At 44.4% G+C, this 13,069-nt stretch overlaps 1 protein-coding gene and 1 pseudogene across 2 annotated transcripts in view; one reads left to right on the forward strand and one right to left on the reverse strand.

The window, feature by feature from the left end:
• Positions 1-13,069, forward strand: part of LOC308295416 (junction-mediating and -regulatory protein-like) — a 51,693-nt pseudogene that overhangs the window by 37,732 nt on the left and 892 nt on the right. Inside the window, exons 5-11 of the transcript in view lie at positions 4,297-4,447; positions 5,791-5,961; positions 7,030-7,196; positions 7,998-8,167; positions 10,507-10,596; positions 10,711-10,803; positions 11,411-12,029. The product of the transcript in view is annotated as a junction-mediating and -regulatory protein-like (transcript). The remainder of the gene's footprint in view (positions 1-4,296; positions 4,448-5,790; positions 5,962-7,029; positions 7,197-7,997; positions 8,168-10,506; positions 10,597-10,710; positions 10,804-11,410; positions 12,030-13,069) is intronic.
• The window catches only part of gstt1a (glutathione S-transferase theta 1a), a 308,697-nt gene that overhangs the window by 31,990 nt on the left and 263,638 nt on the right, over positions 1-13,069 (reverse strand). The gene's annotated exons all lie outside the window — the stretch shown is intronic.

Here is a 13,069-nt window from a genome sequence, read left to right on the forward strand (position 1 = left end):
GGCCGGCACACTGATTGCTGAAAACACTCAAGCACTGGTCTCTCCTACACACAATGTTGTTTTTGACAGAAAATTTTGATTTAATTTTAGTCATACTGTAATTTAGTCACCTGAAACGTTTTTGTTTTATCCTAATTTTAGTCGACTAAATATCATACGTTTTTAGGCAACTAAATCTACAGTTGATTTAGTCAACTAAAATGTATTTCGGCAGGCCTTGATGGCATCATACTGACTGATTTTACACATTGTTGCGTGCTGAAAATAGCCAATCTACAAGCTCACAACGCTCACGACGCGTTGTGAGCTTGTAGATCTGCTATTTTCAGCATGCAACACCTTCAGCACTAGTCCCTCCCTAACGTTTTAGTCTAGTTTTTATTTTGTTGACGAAATTGTCAATATATTTAGTCTTAGTTTTAGTCATCACAGCTTAGTTTTTATTAATTTTTTATTTAGTCTTCGTCCGTGAAGAAAATGCAGTCGTCAACATTTTTCGTCATAGTTTTAGTCGACGAAATCAACACTGCCTACACACACCGAAAATTTGCAGATCTACAAACTCATAACTTTTCCCAGCATTCCCAGTGTTGTGAGTATTAAATCACCCTAAAATGTACCCTGCCTGGAGTAACATCTAAATATGCTGAAGGTCGAAGGGGTATTTCCTTTTAGTTACTATGGCCCTACTCTCTGGAGTACAACTTTTTGTGGTCACATGTTCAGATACTGGATTCTGATTGGCTTAAAACAGTGGTAAATCAGTCAACGACCTTGAATTGGCTCATGGACCCCGCCCACTGTTGTGTTGCAGTTGTCTAACTAAATAATCTTGCAAGTTACAACTGTGTTTTCTTTCATTTATATGGTAGAAGTGGTAGAAAAGCAATTTACCATTTGAGGGTTGTGGGTTGCTGGCTGATTTACCAATGTTTCGGAAACAGTGGTAAATCAGCCAACAACCCACTCCCTCTCATGGTAAATAGCTTACTTTCTGTACCTGATAGATCCCTGCAAGCCAAATGACATCATGATGACGTTATGATAACGTCCTCTGGTGACTCCGGTGACGTTCAGAACTAGGCCAGATTACAGCCCATATGGGCATATATGGGAATATGGGTATGATCTTGACGTCATTACCAGGACGTCATATGGACTTTTTTGTTTGACAGGATTATTGTTATTGTTTGTAATGTTAGTTGAAATATGAGCATGTACGGTTATATTCTGGGACTTTTCTGACTAGTTATGATATTTATCTGGCCTCGATCGGACCCTCTCTGATTAATCCAGGACATCCGTTTTCGCGGGCAGGATTTATGTTGGTTGAAATCAGGTGATATTCTAGGCCAGTGGTTCTCTGTGGGTCGGGACCCCCAGGGGGTAGATCGGTTCTATTTTCACAATAGAACCGTTTTATACAAAATGTAATGCCTCAACTCTTAGAGCTCGTCATGGTGGGGGGTCCCAAGTTAAAATGATATTATTTTGGGGGGTCGCGGTTGAGAACCACTGAACTAGACGGCGTCTTACCTGACACCGGGCTCTAAATATATAAATGGAAGTGTATATGGAGACCACCTCCCATCCCTACAGATTATTGAACTAATATACACACTAGGGCATTCACCAAATATTAGAATATTCAAATATCAAAGTCACTATTTGTTCACCGAAGTCGAATATTTGCTTCTTCTTTTTTTTATTGTTTATAAAGCTTGGCTAGAAAGGAAGTCATATGAATGAGTTGTCAATGCCCCTGGTGGATGAATTTGTTAATGCTCTATACCAGGGGTTCTCAAACCTTTTTAGGCTGTGACCTCCAAAATAAACATATTTGAACTGGGGACCCACACCCTGACAAGCACTTGGAATTGTAGGTATTAATGTGACTCGGTTCCACAGAAGCGCTGCGAGGCGTTGTGAGCATGTAGATCTGCTATTTTCACAATGTTTGCCTCTTGCTTACTTAATATTTGACAGTTTGGCCAGTCCTGTCGAATATTCGACTATTCGAATACTTTGAGGTCGAATAATTCGAATATAAAAAATCACTATTCGTTCCTTTATATATTCTTGGAACCTTGGCCGCGAACGCGAACCGGCTTGCATTTCCACCTGTTTTAAGCAGAAGCAGAACCATATAAGCAGGAGTCCCCAGTTAGCCCCAGATTAGATTCCAGGCCTCGCCATGCAGCAATGTGTCGAATAAGGCCGGCCGAAGTGTACATTTCACAGGGTAAATTCAATCGCTAATGGCAGTTACAGTTGACCTTTTCTTGCTTTATGTTGCCATTGTTTATATGGCATCTGTATCTATAGGGTTCTGAACAAGGGTTCAGTGGAAACACTCTGATCTGGTTGAAAATTAAAGGAGTAGTTCAACCCCCAAAATGACTTTTTTTCTATTGATTACTCACGCCATGGAGACTTGAGTTCAATAATATGTTTTTGTATTTTTCGCATTCCTAAGACAAAAAATAGATTTACGTAAATGTACACCCATTGATTCCGGATGTCAATGGGGGTACATTTATTATGACGAAATGATTGTTTTCGGAAAGCGACTAAAACAAAAAATATTATTGAACTCAGTCAAGTCTTCATGGCATGAGTAATCAATAGAAAAAAATCATTTTGGGGGTGAACTACTTTAAGCAGGGAAAAAAGACCAAATGTTCACTTTCAGGAATTTACACTTTGTTATTCCAGTGATCTTGGACGGTTAATATCTACAAGGATAATGAAACGTGTGTGTGTGTGTGTGTGTGTGTGTGTGTGTGTGTGTGTGTGTGTGTGTGTGTGTGTGTGTGTGTGTGTGTGTGTGTGTGTGTGTGTGTGTGTGTGTGTGTGTGTGTGTGCGTGCGTGCGTGCGTGCGTGCGTGCGTGCGTGCGTGCGTGCGTGCGTGCGTGCGTGCGTGCGTGCGTGCGTGCGTGCGTGCGTGCGTGCGTGCGTGCGTGTGTTCATGTTGGTTTTTATGGTCGATTCTTTCAAATTACTTACAGTAACTACTGTACAAACACCTACATGTTGGTTTTTATGGTCATTTTTCAAATTACTTACAGTAAAACTCTACAACCACCTACAAGGTAACAAAAACTAAAAGAAAACCACCTACAAGGTAACAAAAACTAAAAGAAAAAGGAGTAACAGACCATTTAGACCAGTGGTCCTCAAAGTGTGGTCCAGGGACTCTCTGGGTTCCTTTTGGGAGGTCTAAATGTGACCCTTACAACTTTGATAGTATACAAATGAAACCAAATGGACCTGTACTGTCAGAGTTGGCATTTTAAATCTGAGAACTACTGATTTCGACCAAAATGCAGGTTTAAATTGAATTCTGCAATGAATCTCTGTATTAACAATTCAACAGGATTTGTTTACTGTTGAGAGAAAACAATGTTAACATTTAGCTAAACATCTGGGGACCCCCCCCAAAATAATTTGGGGACCCCCCTAGGGGTCCCAACCCACAGGTTGAGAACCATTGCTCCAGAAGTCTGTTACTAAATGTTGTTGGGATGTACAGTGTCAGTCAACTAGATTGTTGTGACTATGATCACAACCATGATCCCAACCTTCATCTGTGTGTGCTTACTGCCCCCTACTGGACATGCCTTATACCGTCCGTGTAAGACCCAGCTTCATAATTTAAATCTTCACCCATGGTGTTTTCTTAATCAAGTTCTGGCAAACCAGCTGACAAAAAAAATTATAATTTTGTATTTCAAAATAAAATGTGGATTGTGGACACCAGAGAGTTTATAATTATGTTACACTTGGAGTCTGATGGGAAATGCAAATGCAAATATTTTTGGCATGTCAATATGGATAAAGTGTTCAACATTTAAAAAATAAATGCATTTTTCACTCTAGCTCAGTCATACTTTAAACTAGAGCAAAATAATCATGATTTAACTGGGGACCCCTTAACCCATTTAGTAATTTTAGTAGCCTAGAATTATGTAATGCTTTAACTATTGGAAAATAGCAGATCTACAAGCTCTTTTTAAAAGCGATTTGTAACTCAAATATTTTGCTTCTGGGGGGTCCCTGGAAACAACATATTTCGGCCAAATACATTTTGGGGGTCCTTGACACGAAAAGGTTTGAGAACCACTGATTTAGAAGAAGGATTTAGAAGACATTTACTGTATAGCATTTACTGTATATACAAGATATACAAGCTCACAGTGCAGCACCGAGTGCCGCGCTGTGAGCTTGTATGTCTGCTATTTTTTAATAGTTAAAGTAATCCTCAACCTCACCTCAACATGACTGTCTTTTTCCAGATCTCCATGGAGAATGACTACCTGGGGCCCAGGCGGATAGAAGCTCTGAAAAAGGAGGATTCTGATTGGCAGAAGAAGGCCCAGGAGGCAGTGCTAAACATCCAGGAGTTCACCGTCAAATACTTTGAGATCACAGCCAAGGCACAGAAAGGTATGACGTCACCATGTGAAGTTAAAGGACAACAATTTTGATTCCAGTGGCTGGGGGCATGCGTACAAGTGGCTAAATATGTCTTTTAACACACAATAAGCCCATTCCCAAGATGAACCGCAATCCTTCGTGGGCAGATGTGACTTATGGTGGCTAGTAGTGTTACTGTAAATAGTAATAAAGAAATAGCTGGCTTATTGTGTCTAAAAAGACATATTTAGCCACTTGTACGCAATGCCTTCACCCACTGAAAAGTGCTAAAACGATAGAAAGAAGTAAATGAAAACATTTTAACACTCACCTTTTCTTTTCCCTAATTACAATCTAAATTATGAACCGTTGTTGTAAAAAAAAAAGAAAGTTGTCCTTTAAAAAGTCTGAAGATGTGTTATTCATAATTCAGAAATGTCAAAGACCATTCACAATAGTTAATTCAGTTCATCACACACACACACGCACGCACGCACGCACGCACGCACGCACGCACGCACACACACACACACACACACACACACACACACACACATCATACTGGTAGCACTACGTATATTGCAGCAGGATATTGATCTGTGGGCTGATGTGAGATGTGAAAAACAAGGACAAAGTATTGATCACTCCTCTGTCTCTTAGTTACTCTACAATGCTGGCCTACTAAAACTGCTGTCTGCTGCTCTACAATGCTTGGTGTCGTGTCGATGAACTTGGTGTCGAGCTGCTTAGCCAATAAAGTGTTACTGATTTCTGATAAAACATAATAAATGTATGAAGGGATCAGACAACTGTCATGTGAAATTAAGAGGAGCTTTTGTGCCTGGACCACTGGCAGTGTGGTCCAGGCACAAAAGGTCCTCTGAAGCTGGTTGCACACTGCAATGCGTTCTTTCGTTGTGTCTTGGAAATCCGAAATCCGGAGGCCAGGGAGAGAGAGAGGAAAGAGAGAGAGAGCAGGGGACTCAGTGGCAACGGTTGCGAAAATCTGAAAAAAAAAACCCTGGTCCGAAAATAAATACGAAACGGGCGGCAGTGTGCAAACGTGATTGATATACTGTAAGGTGAGGTCGATTTTTTTTATTTACGTGCTCCGAAATTCGCACCGATATTCGGCCCGAAAAACGCAGCAGTATGCAAAGACCTTAAATGTCTTCGCTATTCATCATTGCAACCGTCTGGTCTCAGTTACTATCAAAACCTCCACCCGCTGTCCGTCACGTCACACTTTTCCCCTACTCATATATGTGCCCACCGTTGCCCCTATCCAGGCCAAACTTTGCACACACACTCCTTGGCTGCAAAACCACAACCTGTGTGTGTGTGTGTGTGTGTGTGTGTGTGTGTGTGTGTAGGAGTGTATGAGCGCATGAAGGTGGATCAGAGGAAGTTGGGTAGGTCGGCATGGACAGCCGCTGTGCAGCGCATGGAGAGGCTGAGATACTCCGTCGCCAAGGAGACCCTCCAGCTGCAGAGAGCCAGGGAGATCTGCCTTGGAGCAGAAGAAACACGCACTGCGAGATGAGGTGATGCGCACACACACACATTAGGGCATTCACGAATAGTGTATTTTTAGTATTCGAATTATTCAACCTCAAAGTATTCGAATAGTCGAATATTCGACAGAACTGGCCAAACTGTCAAATAAGCTTTACTTTGCGAAAGAACTTACACATTTTGAGATACGGGTTTTCCACCCGACAATGACGATATACAGGTACTAGTGTTGTTGCTGCTCTTATACCACCATTATTACTGGGGTTGGTGGGGGGCCAGACAGTAGCCCCCCGCGGGTCGCTAATCAAGTAAGCAAGAAGCGAACATTGTGAAAATAGCCGATCTTACACAAGGCGTTGTGAGCATGTAGATCAGCTATTTTCACAATATTTATCTGCGGAACCGAGTCACATTAAATGTACAATTCCAAGTGCTTGTCAGGGTCTGGGTCCCCAGTTCAAATATGTTTATTTTGGGGGTCACAGCCTAAAAGGTTTGAGAACCACCTGGTATAGAGCATTAACAAATTCATTGCATGCAGCTGCCATACCATGGGTCCAGGGGGGAACATAAAAGTTATTTAACAAGGTATTATAATGATATTCTCCACACTTGTATTCTCCCCATCTTGACAAAATGGTATATTCCCAGGTTCCACAGGTCAGCTGCACAGGTGCAATTCATTATTGTTCATTGTGGCATGTTTACTAACATGCAAGTTTAGCTGCTACAGTTTAGCTGTTACAGGCTGCCATATCCAGCCCAAGAAACCGTAGAAAACGGGGGGGGGGGGGGGGGGGGGGGGGGGGGGGGGGGATAATGTTACTTCTTAAAATAAATGTATCATGCCTGTTGCTAAGGTATGGCAACATGACTGGTGTCTTGCACGCGCAGTCGTGTTGCCATACCCTAGCTTTTTCTGAACTGACGCCACTGACTGCTGCCAAAAAAGTTTGAGAACCACTGGTTTACTACATTGTTATACACATTGTTTGGTTCTGTGCACTTTTCCACCTCTAGGGTCATGTAACGCCCAGATTGTTCCAGATGGGGTTCTAAATAATAATAATAATTCTTACCGTTGTCCTGTCTCTCAGATGCAGAGTCTGTGTAGTGGCGAGGGCGCGATGGCACGCCTTGACCACATGGAGGCGCAGTACTACGAGCTGCAGCTGCATCTCTATGACATCCAGGCTGAGATACTACAATGTGAAGAACTGCTGCTCACCGCTCAACTAGACAGCATACGGCAGACAGATGACTGGTACGTGTGCGCGCGCAAGGTGTGTGTGTGTGTGTGTGGTGTGTGTGTGTGATATCCAATTTGTATCATAGCACATACATATCCCCCTTGAAAACCTTAATATAATACAGTACAGGTAAATAGCAGACCTACAGGCTGGTACCGCAAATGAAAGTAGAATTCCCAAGGATATGGAGAATTTAGAATTTTTAAAAATCGACAAAGAATTGGCCAAGCTATGGCTCAGTTAATGCAGAGTAATCTTGGCCAAATTTTGGATTTAAGCTCTGTATTTTAACCCATTTAGGCCTAGAATCATTGAATGCTTTAACCAGTGAAGAATAGCAGATATACAAGCTCACAGCGCGGCACCGAGTGCCGCGCTGCGAGCTTGTAGATCTGCTATTTTTGAAAAAGTCGTGAAAATGTGTGCACATCTTTGAATATATGTATTTTCAAAGCAAACGTTTGTAACTCAAATGTTGCTTCTGGGGGGTCCCTGGCTGGAACTAAATATTTTGAGATGGGGGACCGTGGCCAAATAAATATCATTTTGGGGGTCCTTCACATGAAAAGGTTTGAGAACCACTGACATAGTAGTCTCTCAAGAACAGACTAACTGAGCTCCAGTTGAAGTGAAAAGGACCTTTTCGTTGACGATGGCTGGCCAGATTGCTGACATAGAAACATAGGTTTTCTCCAAAAATCTTAGAAGGATTCAAAAGACACTTATAGAATCGGGTCAAAATTCAAATTTTCACGATTTTTCAAAATGTTCAAATGTGTGTGTGTGTGTGTGTGTGTGTGCGTGTGTGTGTGCAGAGCTCCAGGATGAGGTAGTGTACTATGACACCTATGAGAGTCCAGAGGCCATCAGAGAGGAGGACGCAGCAGACAGGGAGGAGTTCAGGAGGCTCCAGCAGAGCGCAAGGCACCTGGAGGCCAGGAGGGGGCGCATCACTGCCAAACGCTCCTATCTGAAGAACAAGCGGGTCTGGATTCACTCTCCCACTCACTTAGATATGATCACAATGGACTTAGACTTTGTATGTGTATCGTAGGGCATTCACCAAATATTCGAATATTCGAATAACACGTTGTTCACCGAAGTCGAATATTCGCTTATTTTAATTTTTTTTATTGTTTTCTCTTTAAAAAATATATAGTTTATAAAGCTTGGCTAGATAGGAAGTCACAAGAATGAGTTGTCAATGCCCATGGTGGATGAATTTGTAAATGCTCTATACCAGGGGTTCTCAAACCTTTTTAGGCCGTGACCCCCAAAATAAACATAATGAACTGGGGACCCCCACCCTGACAAGCACTTGGAATTGTAGGTATTACATTTAATGTGACTCGGTTTCTGCAGATAAATATTGTGAAAATAGCTGATCTACATGCTCACAACGCGAGGCGTTGTGAGCATGTAGATCGGCTATTTTCACAATGTTCGCCTCTTGCTTACTTAATATTTGACAGTTTGGCCAGTCCTGTCGAATATTCGACTATTCGAATACTTTGAGGTCGAATAATTCGAATACTAAATCACTATCCGTGAATGCCTTAGTGTATCGTAGCGCAAGTATTATGTTTCTTCCCATTATTATTATGTTATTATAAAACTGAATGTCTGTTATTGTGGTTGGAAACTGCAAAGACCTGGTTATGCTCTAAATATGGGGCCCTATTTTCGTCCATGATAAACCCTTAACTCATCCACTGCATATGACGAGTTTGACGAGCTATAGTTATGGGTCCACTCTGCTTATGACGAGTATGACGAGTTATCAATTAGCTTTAATAACTATAAAACAAAAAAGTATGATCGCCGATTCGCCGTCCATAGCGCTCTATGGAACGGCCCTATTCACAAAAAACGGATCCAGATCTTCCAGAACGGAAATGGGGGGGCGGGACAACGACGCCTGTATCCTGTCTGCCGAAATCCCATCCGGTTTAATGTTATACAACACCTACGCTGGGCTCAATCGGTTTCGCTTTAGGAAATGGCAGGCTGTTTACCGTCGTAGCTTACCGTGACTGGATCGTATTGTGAATGGAATCGGTGAACCATCGCGCAATGGATTCGCGCGCGCGCCCACGTTAAAGGTAGGCAAAATCCTGGCGGTGTGGACCCTCAGAAGGGGTCTTAAAATGGGGGTAAATGAGTTCCTAAACTTATTTGTCTTTTTTAACTATTTTGAAAAACATTTTAAAATACTTCAAATAGCTGATAATTTTTCCTAAATAGTAACAAAAGGCATAGAAGTTTAGGAGTTTAGGGTTTAGCTTGGCAAATATAGGGCCCTAGAGTGTAAAACCATTAGCCTGGGTGCCAGCCTGTTCGCTCCGTTCCACGATTTGTTTTGTCTCTCCGCATCACAGTCTGGAAATGATTCAGTCGACTCGTATTTCCGAACGTCAGTTGTGACGTAGGCGACGTCGTTGCTGATTGGATGTTGCTCCAACGAATCAAGAGTAGGGTTAGGGTAGCTACGTCATCAGCCAGCCAATACACACTGGTGTATTTGTCCCGCCCCGCACCACAGACCAATAAGAAGCCACGGTTCGATTCCACTCTCTTTCTATGTCCCACCTCCCCTTGGAGGTACGAGGCTTTCCAGACACGACCGCGTATTTCCCGGTGAACCTAAGCACAACGAGGGTTGCAAGCTTCTGAGAAACAACTAAAATAAGACCTTAAAACCTGGCGAAAACAGTTGTGTGCATTAGCGCAAGATAACGATAAAGGGAAAACTTCTGAAAAGCCTACTAGGCCTTAAAACCTGGTGAAAACAGTTGTATGCATTAGCGCAAGATTAGATGAGGATAAAGGAAATCATTAAATGGAAAACATTAAATTAACTTCTGAAAAGGTCTACACTAGCCTACTAGTAAAACTAGTGGAACCGCGATCTTGCCACACGTGAATAATTGTGGTTGTAAACAATAACACAGACTAATATAAATCCTTAGTCTAATAATTTGAAGAAGGGGTTATCATCATCATGGCCCCAAATTACTTTTAAATATCTTGCAATTGGCGACGAGTCTCCTACGAAATCGGCAAGATTGCCTCTCAATACATAAAGCTATATAACCTCTCCATCATCAGCAATAGTCAGTGGTGTGTGTTCCCCACACTCCCACGCCCCCACCGTTGCGCACAGGTTCACCGGGAAATACGCGGTCGCTTTCCAGACTGTGATGCGGAGAGACAAAACAAATGGCGGAACGGAGCGAGCACGCAGGCAGCCAGGCTAGTAAACCATAGACAAGTATCACACATGTGTAGCAGTGTTGCCATGTCTTCCATCTTCTCCCTCTTCAGGAGATCTGTGTGTCCAACAACACGGACAAGCAGCTGGAACGTCAAGCCGGCCAGAAGGACTCCACTTCCCAGCATGCCTTGCAGCAGCAGGTACAGCTTGTGTGGTGTGTTTTCTGTGCCGTGACTCATTCTTTCTTTTCCTCCTGCACCACAGAATTAACATCATTGTCTCCCTCCCTCCTTGTCTCCCTTGTTCTTCACCAGAAGGGAGATGAAGAGGAGGATGAGGAGAAGAAGAACAGCAGAGTCAGTCAGGAAAGACAGAGGACTCTGGACAGACTACGCACTTTCAAACAGGTATCGTTGCGACCATAGCTCACAGTTTACCATGACAACCGGCACATCTTGTCCGTACGTCAGTAACGCCTCACCCTTTATACCGGTATAGTGCCTGGCTGTGTACTTGTGACATCAGAGCCCGTCAGCTAGATGTCTTTGCTGGCTCCATATATGGAGCCGTCTCCATGTATACATTCAAAGTGACTATGCTAACCTGTCAACTGCCCGTATGACATTCGAGAGCCTTTCGTTAAAGCCACCCCCAGATTTCCAGGAAATCAGTTCTATAAAGAGAAGGCTTGAAAGGAACGCCTGCAGACGCATTGTGAGCTTGTAGATCTGCTATTTTCAAAGATTTGTATACATTTGAAAACTTGGGAAATTTTGCATAAAATGGGACATTAAATTAGTACTTTATACTTTTGTACTTTAAGTACATTTTGATAACAGTACCTTTGTACTTTTACTCAAGTAAATTTTCAATTCAGCACTTTTATTTGTAACGGAGTACTTCCACATTGCAGTATTGATACTTTTACTTACTTAAGTCAAATATGTGAGTACTTTTTCCCTCGCTGGTTTGTTCAACGTGCGGCTTGTCTTTGCCACTTTGCCCCTCACACAGCGGTACCCGGGCCAAGTGATCCTGAAGTCCGCCCGCCTGCGGGTGGCCCACACCCGACGGAGAGAGCGAGACCGGGAGAGGAGGCGGAGCGGGGAGACGGCGTGGGCCGCCGCCGTGCGGCCGGACCGGGACAACAGAGACTCGACCCGGGACCAGCAGCAGCAGCAACGCCCCGCGTGCAGCCACCAGAGCGCCGGCGTGCAGACGGACCCCAGCCCCGCCGCGCTCACCACCCAGCCCACCGTAGCGCGCGGCCGCCACCCGCCGCCGCATGCCCACGCGGACCACCACGTCCCCGCCGGCGGCGGTGCCCCCTGCGAGGCGTCCTGTTCCCCGTGTTCCCTGCCCTCCCTCCTGGGTTCTTCTCCCGTCTCCCCGCCGCCCCCGCCCCCGCCGCCGCTCCCCCCTCCGCAGTGGCAGCAGGAGGAGGCGTTCTCCCCCGCCTCCTATATCCCGGGCGGCGAGGAGGAGGAGTCCCGGGAACAGCCTCCTCCTCCGTCCTCCTCCTCCCTGTCCCCGCTCGGTCCCTTCGTGCCGCGCTTCTTCGACAGCAGCCAGCTGGTCAGCGCCAGGAAGAAGCTGCGGAAGGTCCCCGAGTTGGACGTCACCAGTAGGAGAGGTAACCTCGAATCGCTTCATTCAGTATGGTCCTTTACAGTAGGAGAGGTAACCTCGAATCGCTTCATTCAGTATGGTCCTTTACAGTAGGAGAGGTAACCTCGAATCGCTTCATTCAGTATGGTCCTTTACAGTAGGAGAGGTAACCTCGAATCGCTTCATTCAGTATGGTCCTTTACAATAGGAGAGGTAACCTCGAATCGCTTCATTCAGTATGGTCCTTTACAGTAGGAGAGGTAACCTCGAATCGCTTCATTCAGTATGGTCCTTTACAATAGGAGAGGTGCCTCAAATCACACAGTGTGGTCCTTAAGGGCTCGTACACACTGCCCGACCTTTTTGAGCCGATTGTGCTGTCGCCGACCAATTTTGGCGCTCGCCGACAAAAACGGCGATCTGCCGCGAAATCGGGCTTTGCTCCGCCCGGGGTTTTACTCGCTGTGTGTGAAAAGCACTGCGAGAAGATCCGTGCGTAATTCCAGCGCTCGCCGACAGTTTCCCGAGCGTTTCTAGATAGGCAGCTTTGATATTTGGCTCCGTCACTCTGTCACAGCGCACCCCACCCTGAGTGTGCAGTCTCTCTCTCTTTCTCTCTTTCTCTCTCTCTCGCTCTGTGTCAAATGGAGACGCACGGAGCGGAGAGAAAGAAAGGGAGAGAGAGGGGGGGGGGAGACAGACAGACAGACAGACAGACAGACAGATATACGTTCTCCTCTGCATATAAGCCGTATGTTTATTGCAGGATTTTGCGAGTCCCGCCGCTGTTTTAATTTTTTTGGCCGCCCGTACTGCAGCCATGTATTTAAATAGCCTACCGGCGGGTTGAAGATTAAGAATGTAACATGAGGAGAGCTGGAGACTGGAGAGGGCATTATTACGCAGCGGTCCAGCGTATAGATCACCAGTAATATTGCTGTTAAATAATAGTCCGTTTATGGCCCTCTGTGCTGTGTTGATTTCGTCGACTAAAACTATGACGAAAAATGTTTGTCGACTGTGTTTTTTTCACTGACGAAAACTAAATAAAAACGAAATAAAAAC

This window comes from Nannobrachium achirus (assembly GCF_963921795.1).
Source record: "Nannobrachium achirus genome assembly, chromosome: 12".
Lineage (NCBI taxonomy): Eukaryota > Metazoa > Chordata > Actinopteri > Myctophiformes > Myctophidae > Nannobrachium > Nannobrachium achirus.